Below are 22503 nucleotides of genomic sequence, written 5' to 3'. Positions count from 1 at the left end.
TGCCAATTTAAAACAAGGAAGGTAGTAAAAACAGAGTGGAGACTAAGAGCTCAGATGCTAGATTCAGAAATAAATAGAATTGGATCCCTACTCCAAAACCATGACTTTGAAAGAGTCAAGGTTCCTGCTAACATCTGTAAGCTTCTCTTATCCCATGTGTAAAATAAAAATATCATAGCAGTATCTGCTTGAAATTATTGTTTGGTGTGAATTATCTAATGTAAATAGCCCAGTGCCTAGGTATGTATACAAAGTAAGGGCTTAATAAATACTAAATTTATTAAATTAATATGATAAATTTAATATTTAATAAGTATTATAAATAATAATTTTATTGAATTATAATAATATTACTACTGTTTAATTCACAGGTATAGTACAAAATTGACCACATAACTAATTACATCCACCCATCCTGCTTGAGCTTTTTATTTTGATTACAATTTAATAGATAAAATTTCATACAGAAAGCCATATCAAAAGATGAAAAATAAAATCCAAAGGCTCCCCGGCCCCCACTAACTTAATGAACCCCCTCTTGGCCAAGTGGAACCCAGAGAAACTTTGAGACTGAGTTCCCGGCCATGACATAAAAGGATATCAGACACGTCTCATTATAACCCCTCTCTTGTTAACTGCCATTAGGCTTTTTTACCTAAGGGTTAAACAGAACCAAATCTTTGGAAAGATTTGCTCTACCACTGATTTCAATCAACTTCTTAATGCTGCTCCTCCCTTTTTGTAGCTTTTGTAGCTTAATGCTGTTTCTCCCTTTTTGTAGCTTTGGCAAAATTGACCTTCTTTCCTTCCTGATAAGAAGCCACTGACCACAGGCTAGTTTTGACCAGTATACCGAAGATGGGCATTGGGATTTTCACAAACACTGCTCCACCTTTTGATGTCAGAGAGCCAAAACTCCATCCTCAGATCATGCTAATGCTGCCATTTTTGTACAAGTGACCTATGAAGCGACATGCATCTATCTCTCATTTCATAAATATTCATGACTCCTCTTATAGTTTGTTAAATATATATATGTTTACTCAGCATAAATTCCAGTTCCCCTTGTCCCTCCCTCGGAAGTACATACTCTTGGCTTCTGCCCAAGGCTATGCTTCCCAGCCTGATAAAATGACCACTCTGGAGGCTGTAACCCTTTATGAAAAATTAAGCTCTCCTTATCAAACTTACGAATCTTGTGGTACATCATACATACTTGTATAACTTCCTTGAACTTCCTAAAAAGGATATATTAGGTAGAGATTAAATATATATTTATGATCAGAAATGGTCAAAAACAATAATAATAATTTGAAGATAAAACCAAGAACAGATGTGAAAAAGATGGACCATCAAAATAGCCTTCGATTTTAATGTTATGACTGAAAGTCTTAGTTTGCAAGCAACTATGAGAAAAAAAAAACACACAAATACAGCCAGCAATATTAAAGCTGGGTGCATGATAACTAGATTGGTTGCATGTTCTTTGGAAAACAACTGCAGCTGCTGCCTGCAGGGTCTGCATAATAACAATATATTTGGCAGCACTAAACAGATAGCCATCTTCCAAATTTTCTCCAAGTGAAAAACAGTATCAACAACAATAAAAGACTGCTGACTGCTATTTTAACCACAAACCAAAATATTTTTCCCCAGGTTAGTTGTGGTACTGATTTAATAGGTATAAAAAGAAAAGCATGACTTGTTCCTTTGTGCTGCATCAAGGTACCAGTTCAGCCTGGCCTCCGTGTGGACTACAGTTCAAGTCCTTGATCTTTGAGGCCATAACTCGCAGCCTTCCTGAATCAAATCCCTCTAAGAAAAACAATTTCCACCTCCCTCAGATTTGAACTGTTTGAACTTGACACAATCCAGCAAGCAAAGAAAGCTAAAACAGAACACAAGAGCTCTAATGATGTTGCTAAGTGGCCAGTTAGATAATATTCACCAGGAAATACCTAGTTGCCTTTCGTTTCTTACTTGGGCCCAATCTAAAAGAGACAACCATATTTTTCCAAGAGATTCAATTCAATAACTATACTTACTGGTTCCCTAAGTAAAATAGTCAAAAATAAACAAATTGGCAAATGTATCAAACTAATAGTAATATTGGCTAAACTGTATATAGTCATGTGCCAGACACACTTCTAAGTGCTTAAATCATTCAATTTCCATAACAATCCTGTTATCAGATCCATTTTACAGAAAGATGAAAAGTGCTGAGGCACAGATAATTTAAATATCTTCCCCAAGGTATCAGAGCTTATGAGTAAGTTAGTAAGCCTGTGTAGACAGTCTTCTGCTTTAATCTTTATAATATCCTGACCAAAAAATAAAAGCTCTTAAAAATATTTCTGAATACTACTGAGTTAAGATGCTTCTATAGCTCTAATCTTTCTTATCTCTTCTATTTATTCTCAAATTAAGAATCCAAAGTCTGGATTTATTAAACAAATAAGAGAATGGAGCATATTTCTCCCCCCCTAAAAAGAGAAGACTATATATAATAAAAATTTCTACCCAAAGAAATTTCAAAAGTTTCACCATGGTAAGTAAAATTGCAGAGGATTGGAGAAACTATCTTTAATAACTATTTATAAAGTACATAATTATTCAAGAAGTTTTCAGTAAGATGATGGTATTTGTGTCTAACAAAGTTAATGCTGTCCTACATTCAGTTTTTAACGGAAAATGTCCTTTCATGATTCTGAATGTACTATTTACTGGCCTAACTCTTAATTATTATCAACCTGCTTTTAGGTTTTTCTGTTCCTAAATAGAATATAATCAACTAACTTTCAGGAGTCAGCTCCAGTGGTAATATTAGGAAATGCATCTGTGTTACCCACTCCACAAAAAGGTAGGATCTATGTTCCTAAGGAGGGAGATTTTCCTCTTATGTCTCTGCTTCTTGTTTGCTCTATTGTCTCTAGATTAAAATATATGATGCCAGAATTACCTAACTGTACTTAGCAAAGTGCAACTACCAGTTTTAGATTCTAAAATCTATTAACCAAATTACCTACTACAGAAGATGAAGCAATAGTTACAACGTCCTAGAGAAATGCTTCTTTATATTCTTTAGTCATACAGAAATTTATTTTGTTTTTTATAATACATATCATACAGTATATTCTGTAGTAACTATTTTACATATTCAGGACAGTGATATCCATTAGATTTTCCCTATTAAAAAAAAAAAAGCTAGTGGCTACTCAATAAGGTAAGTTAGTTCATAGGAGCAAGCGTGCAAAGAAACATCAACCATCTGAGAGACCACTGAATTTTGAAATCATTCACAACAGATCATCTCTTGGAATCCTCAGCTTTGCATTTCTATGTGTTCTTTCACTTTGGCTTATTTTCTAAGGCCTACATCCCAGAAAATAAGAATGTTTTCCCTTTCATGTCAACAATGACTCTTTTAAAGGTCTTTTCTATATCAGAGACAGAAATATATTTCCACTCAAATTTTCTCTTTTACCCTGCAACTCTTGAAGATAACCAGGCACAGAAAGACAAAAACTTTCCTTTGAAGAGTAAATGTTACTAGCACTTAGTACATTTTTTTTTCTGTTGTTTGTAACAAAAGTAGTAAGCCCTAAGATTCTAGATACACTATTGAATTCTGTCTAGTTTCCTATCCTAAACAAACCACAATTGGAGGTGCCAAATTAATTCTGAACAAATTTGCTTCAGGGCACCTACGGGGGCCACAAGCCTTTAATCTTCACATACCAAGAGTGTTTATTCGGCTCTGCTGGAAAGAAACACTGATCTGGTAAGTCAAAGGTTAGAAAATGGAAGGGAAAAATGGAGTAGAATCTCTAAAGATGACAGAAGAAAATAACGAATCCTGCAAGTGTTTTCCTGGGCTCGCTGAGAGATCTGCCAAGTATGGGTCAGAGGTCTAATTTAACCAGAACCTCCATCTTGTTCTTTCAGGTTACCACAATCTCACTGAAACAGGTGATCATTCCATGACTTGAAAGAATTTCCAAATTACAAACCCAAAATGAAAGCATGCCAAATAACACAATTAGTGAATAGAAAATAATTGCATTAAGTTAACTAAGTGCCAAGTCTTCTTGTAACATCAATAAAATTTTATCAAAATATGATCAAATGTCATAAAATTCTAATGATTTTATACATATGGTATGTAATATTTTCCTCAGATCTATAACTAAAAGTACTAAACAATTCATGTTCAGAAATCTACTATCAAGAGTTGCTGATAAAAAAAAAATCCAATTATAATACAGTATTTTCTGGACTATTTTTTAACAATGTGGATTAATTAGCTATCAATGTTGCAATTTAATCACATTGTAATATACATCCATATGAATTTTTGTTGATTATCTGCCTAACATAGCCTTGTTTTAAATTCTCACATCTTTGCTTCCATGTCAATGTTTTCTAAGTTGAAAAGTTTTTCCACTCCAATACTACATATAATCTCAGACTGTGCTGTTTTATATTCCTCAAGCTAAAACAATAATGAACTATGTTTTTTAAATTACATGCAGGATAAAAAAGACTCTCTAGAAATTCAAAAAGAAAGAGAAAAAATCAGAAAAATAGTAAAGGGATGAAAACAGAACCAACATTCAAAATTGTGGCATCATATAAAATTACGATTTCTACAAACAATTATTTCTTAATTTTTGTCCACTTTATTACTTTTCCAAATAATTGAAAATTTAGTCTTTGAGGTTCAATTTATAAAATTGCTTTTCAATAATTTTCCATTTAAAATTTAAAATTAAATAAAAAGCTAACTTCAATTTTAGATTCAACATCATTTAAGTACAAATTCCAATACTGTTTACCTTAAACGTAGAAATCTGTGGAAGTATATGATAGTCTACAATTATATGTCAAATGTTCAATGTGTCCATTCAGATGGTACTAATGAAAAATCTCCTATTTAATACCCAAATAAAAGACTAAAGAAAAGACCATATTGATCTCATTTTAACAGAAAACATATTATTAAGTTACTTCTAACTAGAGCAAGTTCTACGTAGAAGAGACTCTTTGACAGCATTAGGCACGATAAATTTATCAAGAAAAACACTTGCAATGAAGCACAGAGTATCACAGTATGGCTTACTTTTTGATTATGTCACTTTACATAGATGAACACTAAAAGCAACCATTTGAATTCCTAGATGAATTGGTCGTTACTTAGGAAATCAAATTTGGCTTCATGAATATAAATTCATTTTTAATGTTTATCATGTTTAGATTGTTTAATATGTAAACATGATCATGAGTACATAAAAGCTTCTAAATGTGATTTATTTAGTAAGATCATAACTCTAATGTATCACATTAAAGACTGCCACTTACAGCTCAAGCATCCAACAGCTAAAAGGGTCAACTACATTACCAAAAGGGAAAAGGCAAATGCTGCCTATTAATAATGCCAAAACTGCCTTAAATTAACAATAGTCTCCAGCCAAGGCTCCTTTCTCCTCACCTCTCCCACAAGCCACTCATATCCCATCATCTGTGAAGAGGAAGAAAGATACATAAATACATACATACATACATACAAGTTTAAGTAGATAGATATTATAAACGGAAGTCCACATGTGTGTGTATTTGGTGGGGGATTTGCTGCTGCTAATAGAAGTAAACATTTCTAAATGGAAAGATATTTAGAAGTAGCATTTATTTGGAGCTTAAAAAATAAAGAAAAGAAGGAAGTAGTCTCATTACTATAACTGGTCAGATCAAAGTTAAACAGCACCATATAATACAAAATAAATTACTTACTTATAGTGGCTTCTAAGAAACTATCTGTTAAACTAATATTTGCAGAGCTATCTTTCTGGGATTTTAATTCAGGAAGTTCTTTCTAGTTCTCCCTAGTCCTTTCTAGGGAGTTCTTTTCTCCCTTTCTAGAGAGAGGGAGGAAAGTCTCTAAAACACTCCACATTAGAGCACTGTTAACTTGTGCTCCACTAGAAAATAAGGCAATGTGAAAATATTTCTAGCAGTCACACTAAAGTGACACATAACAATCTTATTTGGATCTCTATATTTCATATAGGGAAAAACAAGTCTCTCAATCGAAAGTGATGAAATAAAGAGGCACCTAAGGAAAAACCAAAAAAAACAGAAAGATATTAAGGAAAATTGAAACATATTACTCAGTAGCAATTAGAGTAACTAAAAGTATGACTCTCTATGGCCCAATGGTCTATATATATTCTATTACTGATTAAATGAGACATAATACTACTTAGACATACTGAAAAGGGAAAACGAAGAGAAACCATAGATAACACACTGCACTGGTCTTATCTCTCCTAGAAGATAATTGGTTTTATTATAAATTTTCTTTACTAATACCTTTACCTAGATGACATTTTGTGACCTCAAGAAACACTATTTCAAAGAAACAGAAGACATCTGCATTGTATGGTATGAAGTTCAGTGTCCAGGTAGAAATCCACACATATCCTTACCCATGTTGATTCATCTCCTCTCATGACAATTACTGATCCTTTTCCTGTGTCTGGGAGTCTTTTCCTTTTCTGTGTCACCAATAAAACTCTGAGGTTCTTCCCAAAGAACAGCAGGCATTCTACAATTTTGATAGCATTTTTTTTTGGCTATCGCCCCTCTATTCTTACTTTCAAGTAACTATATAATTTAAGTGGGCAGTGATGGTACATATGTATGCAGGTTTGATAAAAATATAAAATATTTTCATGCAAAATATATGTGAAAGAAATGTTGGCATGGTCCCTTAGAAGATGACTAAATCTGTTTTTAATAAAAATGGTATGAGCTGGGAGCCCAGAGCACCAAACCTGCAAACCAGGGGTGGCAAGTTCAAGCCTTGCCGGGACTGGTTGAAAAAAAAAAAAGTAGTATGAGATATTTTGTACATAAAAATACTCGAACTCATGATTGTTGACATAAAAAAAGGTAATGCAAATAAAAACATCTTTCTTCTGAAATTTTCTTCTGTAATCTAACAATACGGGTGTATTTATTAGCACGGTAAATATTACTTACGCACATAGGAAATTTAAACTTCACTTGTGGCCTTTATTAAATATGAAATATTCATTTATGTGTGACAGAATTGAAAAGGTTAGTAAAATGTTTGACCTAAACAAATAAATCTTCCCCCCAAAATTCCATCATTCACGAAGAGAAGACAATATTATAGAGACTAAATTAAATTTCTACAAAATCGAAAACCCCTGTTTTAGGCCATAGTTTAACCTACGTCTGCAACAAATGCTTTTTGGTCAAAAAAGTTTTAAGGTAGAACTGCAAACGAATACAGCCTTCTTAGAAAGAAGTATGGCGAATACTCAAAGAGCCAAAAGAAGTCTTCCATTTGATCCCACAATCCCATTACCAGGGTTAGTAATGTTAGTCAGTCACCAATAAACAAAAATTACTTGTACAATATTTCTTATAGTTTAAAGAGAATTAGTTTGCTTTGTATCCTATTTTAACTTTTTTTAAAACCACAAAAATGGCATGCTTATTTCTTTAAAATAAATTTTAAGTAGAAAACAATAATGTACACTTCCGCTCTGGCAAACATAATAATAGTCTGATAAAGAAAGAAGGAATAAAACAAATGTATAGGTTTAACAAATCACCTATCTGTAACTGTATTCCTTACTTAAAAAGTAATTCATTTTGATGACCCATAAAGAAATCCCTGCACTTAATTCTAAGCCATGAAAAAACTACTACACCAATTCAAATAAAGAGAAATCTGTTCTAATCTTAGAGTACGTCATGCCTGGGCATTACTTCTATCATACCACTATATCTCACACTCCAAAGAATAAGAAATTTATTTTTTAAAGAGCAAATGTTTCAACAAACTATAACTTTAATTCTTATAGTTTTCTTTCCATAAAACCATGTAATAAGTTCTATGTTTTGCCTTTTTATATGGTGATGCTATAGTGGCTGCAATAGTTACAGTGATGTCAGTTAGATTAAAGAACAACAGATGGGTTGGAGGGAAGAACAAAGCATTTCCTACCATCTGGGAGCCTGCAGAAATTGAAAGGCAGTGAGATAACTTTCTTAACTCCATCTCTCCATACTCCCAATGATACTGTGCTTTAATTTTTCACATATTTCCCTTAAACTTTAAGTACTCTGGATATTGTTTCCATAAAAACTGTGTTGTAGTTGCTTGCTCACTCACATACTAGTCCCATGATGCATTCACACGGTATGGAGCATAGCTGAGGCTTTGGAAAGTACAGGTGTTTTTCTTTATTTCAAATTAATATGAGGGTACAAATTTTTTAGGTTACAATGTTCTTACTTCCAAAGTAAGGTTCAAATTGTACAAGAGCCCTTGGCCCAAGGGAAGTGCTGAATACCCTCCCATTGTGCACATTAGATAAGATCCTACCAAATGCCCTTCCTCCTCCCTCCAATCACCTTCTCCCTCCCCTCTCCTCTCTTTACTCATCCCTCTCCCTTGCTAGACTATTTTTATGCTTTATCATTCATATGAGCATGTAATTATTTACACATTGGTTTTATATTAGTATTGAATACATGGGATATTTTGTTTTCCATTCTTGAGATACTTTACTAAGAAGAATGTGTTTCAACTCCATCCAGGTAAACATAAAAGATGTAAAGGGCAGTGCCTGTGGCTCAAGGGAGTCAGGCGCCGGCCCCATATGCCAGAGGTGGCAGGTTCAAACCCAGCCCTGGCCAAAAACTGCAAAAAAAAAGATGTAGAGTCTGCATCTTTTATTATGGTTGAATAGTAATCCATGGTATACAAATATCATGATTTGTTAATCCATTCATGGGTTGATGGGCATTTGGATTGCTTCCACAACTTGGCAATTATGAATTGACCTACAATAAACATTTTACCACAATGTCTTTGTGATAAAATGATTTTTGTTCTTCTGAGTAGATACCTAGTAATGGGACTGTGGGATCAAATGGAAGGTCAACTTTTAGTTCTTTGAGAATTCTTCATACTTCTTTCTATAAAGATTGCATTACTTTGCAATCTCACCAGCAGTGCAGAAGTGTTCCCTTCTCTCCACACCCAAGCCAGCATCTGCAGTTTGGGTACTTTGTGATATGGGCTAATCTTACTAGAGTTAGGTGATTTCTCAGAGTGGTTTTGATTTGCATTTCTCTGATCTTTTTTTTGAGACAGAGTCTCACTTTGTCATCCTCGGTAGGGTGCCATGGCGTCACAGCTCACAGCAACCTCAAACTCTTGGGCTTAAGCAATTCTCTTGCCTCAGCCTCCCAAGTAGCATGGACTACAGGCACCCACCACAATGCCTGGCTATTTTTTAGAGATGGAGTCTTGCTCTTGCTCAGGCTGGTCTCGAATCTATGAGCTCAGGCAGTCCACATGCCTCAGCCTCCCAAGTACTGGGATTACAGGCATGAGCCACCATGCCTGGCCCACATTTCTCTGATGATTAAAGACGATGAGCATTTTGTCATGTGTATGTTGGCCATTCATCTGTCATCTTCAGAGAAGTTTCTGTTCAAGTCTCTTGCCCACATAGAAATGGGGCTGTTTACTTTTTTCTTGTTTAAGTTCTGTATAGAGTCTAGCTATCGTCTCCTATTCTGAAGGCTGTTTGCTTTGGTTGTAGTATGCTTAGCAGCACATTAACTTTTTAGTTTGATCAAATCCAAACTTTATTTTTGGTGTTGCTGCAATTCCTGGGGATAGGGGGGTAAGTTTTCCTCATAAAGTCTTTTCTTGGAGGTGTTTTGCTAACTAAAGACCTCATTTTCGCTTTACAATTATAAAAGAGGAAAACAGAATGTTTATATTCCCAAATGTTCAAAGTTATTGCAAAATTCATTCCTACATGTACATTGTAGATGGTCCAAATCAGAATAATTTTCCTTCCAAGAAAATTCTTTTTTTTTTTTGAGACAGAGCCTCAAGCTGTCTCCCTGGGTAGAGTACTGTGGCATCGCAGCTCACAGCAACTCCAACTCCTAGGCACAAGCGAGTCTCCTGCCTCAGCTTCCCAAGTAGCTGGGACCACAGACGCTCACCATAAAGCCCAGCTATTTTTTGGTTGTAGCCATCATTGTTGTTTGGCGGGCCCAGGCCAAATTCGAACCTGCCACCTTAGGTGTATGTGGCTGGCACCTTAGCCACTTGAGCTGCAGGCACCGAGCCAAGAAAATTCTTAAATGTTCAATTAATATGAACTGTGCCTACTCTTTTGAAATATAAAGGTAACAAGATAGAATAAGAAGACAAGAGAAATTTGCTTTTGGAAATAAATATAAGTGGAAGATAAAAGGTAGCATTATAAAATGTTACATCCAAAAGCAAAAGGTACTATTTGTTTCATTGTGTTTTGACCACTGAATTAAATACTAGTAATTTCTAATTTATAAGCTGTAAAAAAAGGAACAGTTTTCTGCAACATCAGCCTTTTTAATTAAAATACTTAAAATTTTATCATTCATTTTTAATTCATTACAATCAATATTTAAACCTAATGTATCTAAACTATTTTAGATTAAACTGAAAGAGATTTAGCAGCATTATTAGTTTTCCAAAGGCTCAAGTTATTCTTTAGAATATCTGAGACTTTCTAAAAGATATTTAAGGAATGCATCCAGATCCTTCTACCCCTCAGCCTCATATTCCAAAAGTAGTAACTTCTATGTTAGGCTTCTGCTTTCTGACTTTTATAGGTGTTTGCCACTATAACTTTAAATAAGATACTTCTTGTTAGATAGAATAATTAAATAGCACTCATATGAAAAGGAAGCAATTATCTCAGAAGGCAAAAGTATGAGTTTTCAGTAGAAACAAAAGAGTTGGGACTTCTAGTAATATGATGGACGAACGATGGTGAAGGGCATTACCACGTTCTGCTTTTCTGTATTCTAACTAACATACTTAGGCTATAATTCATTGTTCATTAAGTTTGTTCATGAGCTAGGGCATGTTATTTGATCTCTTTATGCCTCTGTTTCATCGCCTACAAAATGAGGACAGTAATAATAGCAACTCTACTTAAAATAATTAAATATATTAATATATCCAAAGCACTCAGAATACTTCCTGGCACAAAGTGAGTTATATAAATTAGCACAGTGGCATCCAACCCATGCCCTGTGGGCCACACGTGGCCCAGGAAGCTATAAACGCAGCCCAACACAAAATTGTAAACTTACTTAAAGCATTAAGAGATTTTTTTTTATTTTTTTGGTGGAACTTCATTGCACAGTCTCAAGCATGAACTTTGGAGATGAAAACATCATGTTGCAATGTCATGAAGAAAAACATAAGGACACTCTCGCTATTCAGTAGAATATTAAACAGCATTAATTCAATTTTATGCAACTCCCAATATATTATCTTCTAAATACAGAGAGTCAAATTGACACCATCAGACATTACATGTACTTGTGGTGACTTGCCAAGGCAGTGATTCTCAATAATATTTCTTGTTTTGTTTTTTTTTTTTTGAGACAGAGCCTCAAGCTGTCTCCCTGGGTATAGTGCTGTGGCATCACGCCTCACAGCAACCTCCAACTCCTGGGCTCAAGTGAGTCTCCTGCCTCAGCCTCCCAAGTAGCTGGGACCACAGGCACCCACCACAACACCTGGCTATTATTTGGTTGCAGCTGTCATTGTTGTTTGGTGGGCCCAGGCTGGATTCGAACCTGACACCTTAGGCACTTAAGCCACAAGCGCCCAGCCAATATTTCAATGTACCATTACAACATTAGGTATTTAGTGGTATTCAAAAGTCAGGTAAGTATTCTTATTTGATTGTAGAGGGTGCTCCCACACCTCAGAAGTACCTCACACATCACCTGCCACACTTTACGCTCAGCCTTCCACCTTGCCCTACATCAACAGCCTAGTTATGGAAAGCCAAAACTTTGCTTTCTGTTTTCCTGTTAATTTTCAGAATCAAAGTAGATATAATCCTTTATATATTATTATTTTTTAAATTCTAGCATGGCTTCTACAATGTCTCAAAAGAAAACAGAACCCCCAAAAAGAAAAATTGCAGATGAAGGAAGATTGTTCAATGAAAAGTAGATAATTACTTTTTTGTCAAAACAAATTGTAAGGAATTCTGCTTAATTTGTAGGAAATTCGCACAGGTTTTCAAAGACCATAATTTGAAAAGGCATTACATGCAAAAAACAAGCTGCCAAATTTGATACATATGAAGGATTGTGACATAAGGCCAAATAGTGGAATTGAAAAACGTCAACAGAAAAAAAATTTTTAACCAGATAAATACTTGTCTTATTTGAATGATTGATCATCAACATGGAAGCCACTATGTACAGATAAGAAGCAGGGCAGCTACTTCTTGGTCTCTCCGTCTTCGGACAGAGTCTTGGCGATCTCCTCCATCTTGGCCTGGAGGTGCTCTTCACTGCGCTTGCGGGCTTCCTTGGTCTTGGCCCTGCCAGCCTCAACCTGGTCAGCCAGGAGCTTCTTGTGAGCCTTGTCTGCCTTCAGCTTGTGGATGCGTTCCATGAGAACCTGCTTGGTTTTGAACACAACCCTCTTCACCTTCAGGTACAGTCTGTGATACATGTGGCGGTCAATCTTCCTAGATTCATGGTATCTTCTCAGCAGCAGGCACAGAATCCTCTCTCTCTTCATCTCTGGTTTTCTCACATTGGCTATACCGTTTCGCTTTTCTACCCCCATATGCCTGCCCTTCCAGAGGACTGAGGTGTTTTTCTGGCATCAAGCTCAGGAATGAACAGTCATGGGCTTGCAGATAATCAGCCCATCTTTAAGCAGCTTCCATCTGCTGTGAGAGTTGACATTGGCAATTTCATTGGTCTCACTGGGGTCCAACCAGACCTTCTTTTTGCCACAGCCAAGGACACTAGAGGCAAGCCTCTTCTGAAGCCTAAACATATTCATGGCCCCAGCTGCAGCAGCCAACAAAAAAAATTTTTTAAGTTACAACTCTGACAGATTTCACTGTAAAAGCTAGTTACATGGGAGCATATTTAACAGCAAAAAAAAAAAAAAAATCAAAACCATTTACTGATAGTGAGTTTATTAAGCAATGTATGGAAAGCATGGCACATATAATATGCCCTGATGAAAAAGGAAATATTTCTAAAATCAGTTTGTCTCACCAGACTATAGCCTGGGAAATTGAAGAAACTGAAAAATCTATCAAAAGAAGTTTGGAGAATAAAGCTGCTAATTTTAAATTTCATACTTTGCCAATGAATGATAGCACTGATGCCTCAAATATGGCTCAACTTGCTATATTTATTAGAGGTATTGATGAGAATTATGATGTCACTGAAGAAATGGATTTCTTTTGTACCATTAAAAGACACAACTAAACCAAGAGTACATAAAGCCATAAAAAATATGTTAAAGTGATTTTTTTTTTGCCCATTGTCAACATACTTGGTATAGTTACTGAGGGTGCCCCAGCGATGCTAGGTAACAGAGAGGGACTTGTAAAATTAACAGAAGACAATGCAATTGCCACCTGAAACTCATGTTTGATGAAGTATCATTGCCTAGTACATCAAGAAAATTTATGCACAAAAGCTTTAAAAATTGATGTCAGGCAAATTATCATCAAGACTGTGAGGCCAAGAAATTGAATCATCACCAATTCCAGGAATTTCTTAAAAGTATTGATGCTGACTATGGTGACCTCATTTACTTTCTGGAAATAAGATGGCTATGTTAAGCTCAAATATTAAAAAGACTTTATGATTTGTAAGATGTTATCACATCATTTACGGTATCAAAAACCAAATTTGGGCCAGAACTTGATAATGAAAACTGGCTTCCAGATTTTACACTTTTAATGGATTTAACTCCTCATGTGAGTGAGTTAAACACATGTCTTCCATGTGAAAACCAACTTATTAATACGATGTTTCAAACTATAACAGCTTTCCAAATGAAGCCGAAATTATGGCAAGCTCAAATTAAGGCTAACAATTTTATGCATTTCATCACATTAACTAAACACAGTTCTGTGAACAATGAAAAATACACAGCCTTGCTTTTCAAGGTGATTCTTTTTAAGAATTCAAAAACAGATTTCATGATTTTCAGGAAAATAATCAAAATTTTGGTGCATTTGAACTCCATTTTCAGTGACCATATATATGTTACCTGCAAATTTTCAAATGGAATGCAGATAGCTGTAATCTAACATCAACTTAAAGAAAAAATCGATCATGTCTCTTTATTGGACTATTGTAGGTCTTATCTTCCCTGACTTTACAATCATGCCTGATACATTTCATAGCTTTTTGGCAATGTCTACATTTCTGAGTAACTATTTTTAAGAATGAAACACATTAAGAGTAAAGTTAGAACCAAAATGTCTGATGAGCACCTTGTGAACTCACTGAGAATTGCAACTACTTCCATCAAACCAGACATTGAGGCATTAGTTCCTCAAATACAGTGTCAAATAGCCCACCAGTTGTACGTTGTCCACTTTTTTATTACTTTTATAATAAAAAAAATCCAAAAAACAAAGATGTTTTATTAGTGATCACAAACTTGGGGCCTGCTGGATGATTTTAAAAGATTCTTTAAACAAAGGACAGCTGCATAATTAGAATTATTAAGTGAGGACTTTTTTGCTTATCTATGGTGGCAGATACTCCCAAACTATGTGTGGACCTTTTTCTTTATGCTCATCAGTTTTCATTAATTTTGCGTATTTAACATGTGGTCCAAGACAACTCTTCTTCTTTCAATGTGGAAGCCAAAAGGTTGGACAGCTCTGAATTAGCTTTTGTCATTCTATGAACTCCTAGAGAATATTTATGGGAAAACATCATGTTACTAACTAGCCAATACGTTCTGTTCATCAAACATCGTCATAATGTGTACTATATGCTAACTATCCACAAATGTTAAAATATTCTTTAAAACATTTGAAAATCAAAGATAATTTTTTGGTTAATTACAAGAAGAAAAGGGATAATAAACCTTACTTTCTGCATTAAGCAATGTTTTTATATAGCCAAGGCTATCAAGCTTAGAGTATTAGTTCTAATTAGAACACAGTACATTATGTTACATTGTGCTATCAATAAATTAATAATCAATAATTGTATTTTGTAATCTTCCACTTAATTAAAACAAACACTTTGAATTAGTGCAGTTTTCTTCTATGATTTTAAATGTAATACACTGAAAACACAATGTGGATATCTGTCATTTTTTAGCACATCAATAAAGCTGGTAGTATGGTAATTCTTTTTATTTTACATTTATTTTAAATAGCAAAATACATTTTAGTAAGCAAAAGTTAATGGATTTTCTCTACCTAAACACATGAAAACCACTGAATACAATTTTATCTGTTCACTAATAGATTCCATGGATCACAGAGATCAGATAATCAAGAATTAAAGCCCTGCTTTATCAAGTGAAATTTAATTTACCTAGAAGTTTCAAGCTAAAATTACAAAGAGGACTTAAATGATTTGATTATTTGACTATTTATTTTTCAAACTTATTTTTAGTAATTTTAATTAACATTGTTCTCTTGCGGTATAAAAACACAGTAACACTGTCCCAAATCTTTTCTTTTTAAAATAAAGGGAATTAATCCAGGTTTCTTTTTTTTCCATTTTTCTTTACTTTTTTAATTTTTATTGGTTTTTTGTTTGTTTGTTTGTATTATGGTTTGTTTCCATAATATCTTTACTCTTCAAAGTAAAGCACCTTCCTGCTGGCTCCAACTCTATCCAAATAACTGACTCCCACATGTCCATCATGAGTAGAGAATCAGAAACTCAAAACACCAAAGCACTTTCTCTACCAGTATAGATTATTTTGAGATTGAAAGTTTCATTTTTTAAAAGATGCTCACAGTTTCAACAATAATATGCCAAAAGAAGTTTTTCAGTGGAAAGATGTGATAATGAGTTGACTTCTACTATTGAAATATTTAATCTATAAAACAGAAAATCATAAACCCAACTAGCATTCTAAGTCCTTACCCTTGGCTAAACAGTGCTTCTAAAACCTCTGGCAGGCAAATTAAATAGATTTACTATGGAATGTAACAAAATCAAGCAATCTGGAACTGTAATTACTATGATATTGTTCATGAAAATGGAGAGTGCTGTGTTTTACATTATTATTTTAAAAATAAAAGTGATAATGAAAACATGAGCCAAGCAGAAGATTTCTTTTCTGAAAAAAACTCCAAGAGTTGTACCTCCAACTTACAAATAATAATAAAGATAATGGCGTTTTAATTTATATGATTACCACAAAGGCTTTTCCACATGAATAAAATACTTAACAAAGTAGCCATATCTCAGTATATCAAAGTAACATACCAAAATGACAGTCTGTGTATTAACAATAGCTGGGCCACAAGGACATACAAGCACAATCCTCGTGCTTTTCCAGTTTAAGTCTAGTCAGTATAAAATCTAAAGAGCTATGTAAAGACCTTTGATCTTCCAAATGGAGACATATGTATACAAGTAATGATGACCATCAAAAAATCATGCAACTCATTTTATCTCAAAAATTGTTCAGTAGGATTGAAATAAACAATTTGTTCAAACTACGGTTATTAAGGTACCAACAATAAGAAAAAATTATACTAAATATATAATTCTGTTCTTTCATCCCCTATAACTTATGGGACATTATAGTTATTTACATTACAGTAGCAGGCTCACCAGGCCCCAAACTGAAGCCTACCTTTTCTTACAGGAACCCCTGAAGACCAGAGGTTCTCTCATCCTATCTAACCTTTCTGATTATAAACTCAATTAAAATCTTAAGCCACAAAAGTCACAGTGGATTTCATAAAAAGTGACTTATCACTATTAATACTGAATGAAGATATTTTTGACTTCCCAAATGTAATGAAAAGGCAAAACAAACCAAGACAAAATAAAAAACAAACAAGCAAAAAATGAGAGCAAGAGAGGGATTGTTCAAGCAAATATAATGGTGGAAAAACTGAAATTCAATAAGGTTAAACACTGTAAAATGAGCTAAATTCAACTTAATTGAACTGCACCAAAAGTAGTTATAACCAAACTACTATATTTTTGGTCAGTAATAACCAAAAATATAATTTCCACAAAATAACCAAAAGAATATAAATACTACCTTGTGATGGGGAAAGAAAAAGTTAGGAAAATTTTTATGTTAATGTCAAGTTTCACGACAATATGTAAATTATTTCAATGAACTAGAATTTATTTGGCTATAATGAACACTGCACAAAATAATACTAAACGTTAAGACTAACAACAATACGAAACATTAATTGGAGGACAGTGGAATATCCAGTTACTAAAGACAGTAGAATATGTCACGTAAAATCAAGAGGTCGAACCACATATCACTAAAAATGCTGAAATCTGATTCTTAATTTACAAAAACTATACTGATCAATCTCCATCTTGAACACAAATTATTAATATTTTTGGAAATTAGCAGCTAGTTAGAACTAGAAAATAGCCAATTTCTCCAGAGAATCCCTAAATTTAGTACTATTCTAGTCTAATTCCCAGCTAGATTTTTCTTTCCATCTAATAATATGACCCTAAGGCTCTTCTAAAATGTTTACTTCAATATGGCAAGAGCCTTTCATGCAGTCTCTTTAATAGCTAACTATTAGGTTATTAAGTAAAAAATGTCCAGTTTCCTTAAGTACTAAGTTTGACAGTTGTTATTTCTGATATTTCATTTTGATACTTCTTGAGTTTTTTTGTTTCCTTGTTTTACCGTGAAAGTACATCCTCATTCTTTCAAATGTACGTTTTGACTTGTGATTATCTTTCAAAATATTTTTTAAGAACAATTTTTGTGAAACCAAAAATAAGCCAAAAATTTGTGTTATTTTTAAACATGAATTATATCATGAAACCAATGCAGCACAGACAGCTTGAAATATCAACAAAGTGGGAAGGATGTGGCTAACTGATGTATAGAACTGAATGATTTGAGAAGTTCTGATCTGGTGATTTTAATCTTAAAAATGAGCCATGTAGGTGAACTGAGAACAAGGTGGATGATGATGAGCCAAAAGCTACAGTGGAAGGGAATCCATCTCACCTACACATGAGTTAGAAGCAAGGTTTTACGTTACTATTACAACAATACTGGACCATCTGAAATAAATTGGCAAGGTAAAGAAACTAGACAGATGGGTTCTGCATAAATTAAACAAGTATCAGAAGAGAAATCATAGCAGAGCTTGACTTTCTTTGCTGTTGTAACATAAAGGCAAACCATTTCTACACTGTATTGTTACGTGTGATGAAAAATGAATTCTTTTTGACAACTGCAAGCATTCGGCACAAAGTTTGGATAAAGATGAAGTGTCCAAACACCAAAACAGAATATTTCTCAAGAAAAGCTAATGGTGTCATGTGTGTATTTGGTGGTCCAGCACTAGTATCATCCACTATAGCTTCATAAAACCTCGTCAATCAATCACGAGGATGTCTACTACAACCAAATGGATGAAATAATGAGAATGCTTAGGTGCTTATGCAGCTTGAGTTGGTCAACATAGACATGCCAGTCCTCTTGCAAGACAATACTGTCACACAAACAATGTTGCCCAAACCACAGAAGCTGAACTTGGGAAGTGTCATCTGCCATGCTCACCAGACCATACACCAACTGACTACCACCTCTTCCAGACTTTGGACCACGTATAAGAAATATTACAGGTAGTCCCTGAGTTACAAATAAGATAGGTTCTATAGGTTTGTTCTTAAGTTTAATTTGTATGTAAGCTGGAATAGGTACATTTACCTATTACCTGTAATAACCTCCATATATAAGTGTAAGTCAGTGAAATGTTTGTAACTCAAGGACTTACTGTAATGGCCTCCATCATAAGTCTGTGTTGTACATAAGTCAGATGTTTATAACTCAGGGACTGTCCACAGTCAATTTGCAACAAGTTGTGGAAAACAACTCTTATGATTTCATTGCCACTTGCTCTCTAGGCTTCATAGAAAAACTGCATCAATAGTTTAAGGGCACACTTTGATTAATTACACTGCTTCTTGTTTGAGAGATAATAAACTAAACTTCTGATTAGAAACTGTAAACTTCACATTTAATGACCTAATAGACATACAGGAATAAAAAAAGGACAAATACATCCACAAAAATTATTGAAAAGAGAGAAGAGAAATTAAGAAAAGAAAAAGGGCAGTGCCTATGGCTCAAGGAGTAGGGCCCTAGTCCCATATACCAGAGGTGGTGGGTTCAAACCCGGCCCCAGCCAAAAACTGAAAATAAATAAATAAATAATAAAATGAAAGGAAAAGAAAGAGGAAAACAACCCCATAAGTTATACATCTCAAACCTAAAATGAAGTTAGACTAATTATCAAGTACATAGAGACAAAATGCAGCTTTAGCTCATGCTGTGCCCAGCTTCACCTCACAGAGACCACCTGAACAAAGGTAGAACGACTTTTCTTTCTTCCCCCCAAATCTCAACTTCTGCCCCAATCTGATTCAGAAACCCAAGCTCAACAGGAACCAGAAAACTGTGTAGACATCTATTAGTGACCTAGGATCAAAGCAACATATTTCTCCCTACCCACTCGAGCCCTTCCAACCTCTGCCACTCCCCTTAATCCCTTATAGTATCTATCTACATCTATAGAGGTAACAAATTCTATGAAACTGGCCCAAAGAGCAGAAATTTGTAATAGTAGCTCAGTGATAGAGTTCCAAAATGAGCACTGTGACATGTTTCAAACTAAGATGTACTTGGTACTAGTGCATCATGGGAACTTTAATTTGCCCTGTACTATACTAGTTTATTGTACCAAAGATGCAGAAGGTGAGAGGGAAGTGGTTGGGAGAAAGGTGTCACCTAAGGAGACTAAAACTCCCCTATGTAGACAAAGAATAAAGCAAACCAAATACTATGGAAGCTAAAACCAGTGATACATAACACAAATTTTAGAGACTTGCCCAGGAAACAGAAAAGAAATGATAAATAAATGAAAATTATGAGTAATAAGACAGCAGATATGGGGAACAGAAAATAGCCAATCAAAAGATATTATTAACAATTTTCCTAATGGACAGCCTATATCAAACAAAACTAAAGAAATAATCAAAGATATAACACAAAAAAGCTTTCTTGAGCAGCCAAACAAATGGTTTTTAAAAAATAAATTCACTACATTCCCAATAAAATCAAGGAAAAAAGTATCATACAGACATATGGTGGCAAATGCAGCATCTACAGAGAAAATGAAAAACAATCCACAAGCAGCCAAACAGAAAGAACTCGTTACTTATAACAAAACAGAAATACAGTTATCCACATTTTCCCTCAGCAACAAGAAATACCAACTGATAAAGAATAACACCCCGTCAGAGATGACACTACCAATCTTACCAAAAAACAGCAGAAAGTACTACAATAACAACCACCTAAAAAAGGGAGAAACTGAGTACAAAAATGACTACAATAACAATCAACACACTTTCAAGTCCATTTTTTCTACCAAATATTTTAAATTCTGGACCATAGTTAAATAGAATACAAAGAGCTGGCAAAGACTTCTCAGACCTCACGCAAAATAAAAGTCAGGTCTAGACTAGTGGGATGAGATCTAAGAGGGTGGGTTAAGATGCAGAAAGCACGACAGCAGAAAACCACAGAAGAAGCAATAGATGTGGTCCTCTGCCTGTCCTTTAATAAAATAGCTTTCTAAGGAAAGACAAACAGCAGTCAGTGGTTCTTAGCATGGAGGGCCTGTGACTGGGGCTAGGTGGGGGTTCTCTTACCCTCACTAACCTCTTGAACCCTGAAAACTGAGGAAGATAGGGCCTCAGAGCAAAGGAGAAAATAAACACAAAGAGCAGGTGAAAAGACTCAGGTGATCGGAGCTCACTACTCTCTCCTATTACTCCCAACATGGTCCTTCAGCAAACTGCTGTTACCATTTTAAAAGTGAGCAATTGCAAAATGATTAAGAGGAGAAAATAAGGGGACATTTATGTAGAAATTTCAAAAACAAAAAGAGGTAGATAAGAGGGAGATGCAAACATAAGCTAAAGACAGAAAATATCCATAGCATGGAAAACTTCCAGTGGAAATTAAAGAATTCAGATAAATAACTATTACATCAACAAAAGAAAAGGAACATAACTTTTTCTTTGTTGGAAAATCTCAAACAAATGATACATACCAGTAATGAACTGTGGCATATGCACACCATGGAGTACTATTCAGCCATAAAAAAAAAACATGGAGACTTTATATCTTTTATGTTTACCTGAATGGAGCTGAAACATTCTTCTTAGTAAAGTATCTCAAAAATAGAAAAAAAAATCCAATTATACTCAATACTAATATGAAACTAATATATAAACAATTACATGCTCATATGAACAACAGAACACAAATATAGTCTAGCAACAGGGCAGGGTGAGGAGGGAGAGGGGAGGGAGAGGGGAGAGGGCGACTGGCAGGAGGAGGGAGGACATTTGGCACGATCTCACTTAATGTGTACAACGCGACTATATTCAGCAAGCCCCCTGGGTGAGGGGCTCTTCTACAAACTGAACTCTATCTCAGAAGAGAGAACAATGTAACCTAAAAATTTGTACCCTCATGGCTCCACACCCATAGCACAGTGGTTACAGCGCCAGCCACAAACACCAAAACTAGCAGGTTCAAACCGGCAAGGCCTATACCAGGCCTGCCAAACAATGGCAACTACAACCAAAAAATAGCCAGGCATTGTGGCAGTCCCAGCTACTTGGGAGGCTGAGGTAAGAGAATCGCTTAAGCTCAAGAGTTTGAGGTTGCTGTGAGCTGTGACACCACAGCATTCTATAGAGGGGGTCTCAAAAAAAAAAAAAGAAAAAAGTTGTACCATCATATTAATGTCAAAAAAAAAAAAAAGAAGAAGAAGAAGAAAAAGAAGATACAGGGGATGAAAGCCACATCAAAAGCAACAAGAACTAGAATAAATAAACCGAAAACAACCTCAAGAACAAGGTAGAGAGAGATGAAAAAAAAAATCACACTAATACAAATAGAACAAATATATATAAATAATTGAAGAAGACTGAAAAAAATAAGTCAGCTGAAAATCCAAATAGAAAAAGTAATTCAATCAATAAGAAGTCTTAAAAAAAATTTAAGTTAATGTCAGACTTTTCCTAATAATTGTCAATACCAAATGCGAATTCCAAGATTCTGGGAGAAGCTGAGATGATCCGCAAGTATAAAAGCAACACACAATTGCTAAGGATGTAAGGACACTAACCAAGAACTAGATCAAAAATAATTCAGAAATAATCAAGGGAATGATGGTGAGCTTTGATTCCATTTAGATATAAGGATAAGATGAAAGGACAGTGAAAACTGTGATTATAAAAATGGTGTAAATGTTTTAACTTTGACAAAATGAATACTAATAATAAACAATATACCAACAATGTTAGAAATTGGCAAGAAGAAGGAAATAAGAAAAC

At 34.6% G+C, this 22503-nt stretch overlaps 1 protein-coding gene and 1 pseudogene across 1 annotated transcript in view; both read right to left on the bottom strand.

Annotated features, from left to right (window-relative positions):
• BBS9 (Bardet-Biedl syndrome 9) overlaps positions 1 to 22503 on the bottom strand; it is a 462348-nt gene that overhangs the window by 264835 nt on the left and 175010 nt on the right. The gene's annotated exons all lie outside the window — the stretch shown is intronic.
• Positions 12350 to 12934, bottom strand: LOC105886858 (annotated as a pseudogene).

The sequence above is a fragment of the Otolemur garnettii genome, unplaced genomic scaffold, assembly GCF_000181295.1.
Source record: "Otolemur garnettii isolate 467f Iridium unplaced genomic scaffold, OtoGar3 scaffold00028, whole genome shotgun sequence".
NCBI classification, from domain to species: domain Eukaryota; kingdom Metazoa; phylum Chordata; class Mammalia; order Primates; family Galagidae; genus Otolemur; species Otolemur garnettii.
Note: the sequence above shows the minus strand (reverse complement) of the source record. Positions and strands in the feature narration are given on the sequence as shown.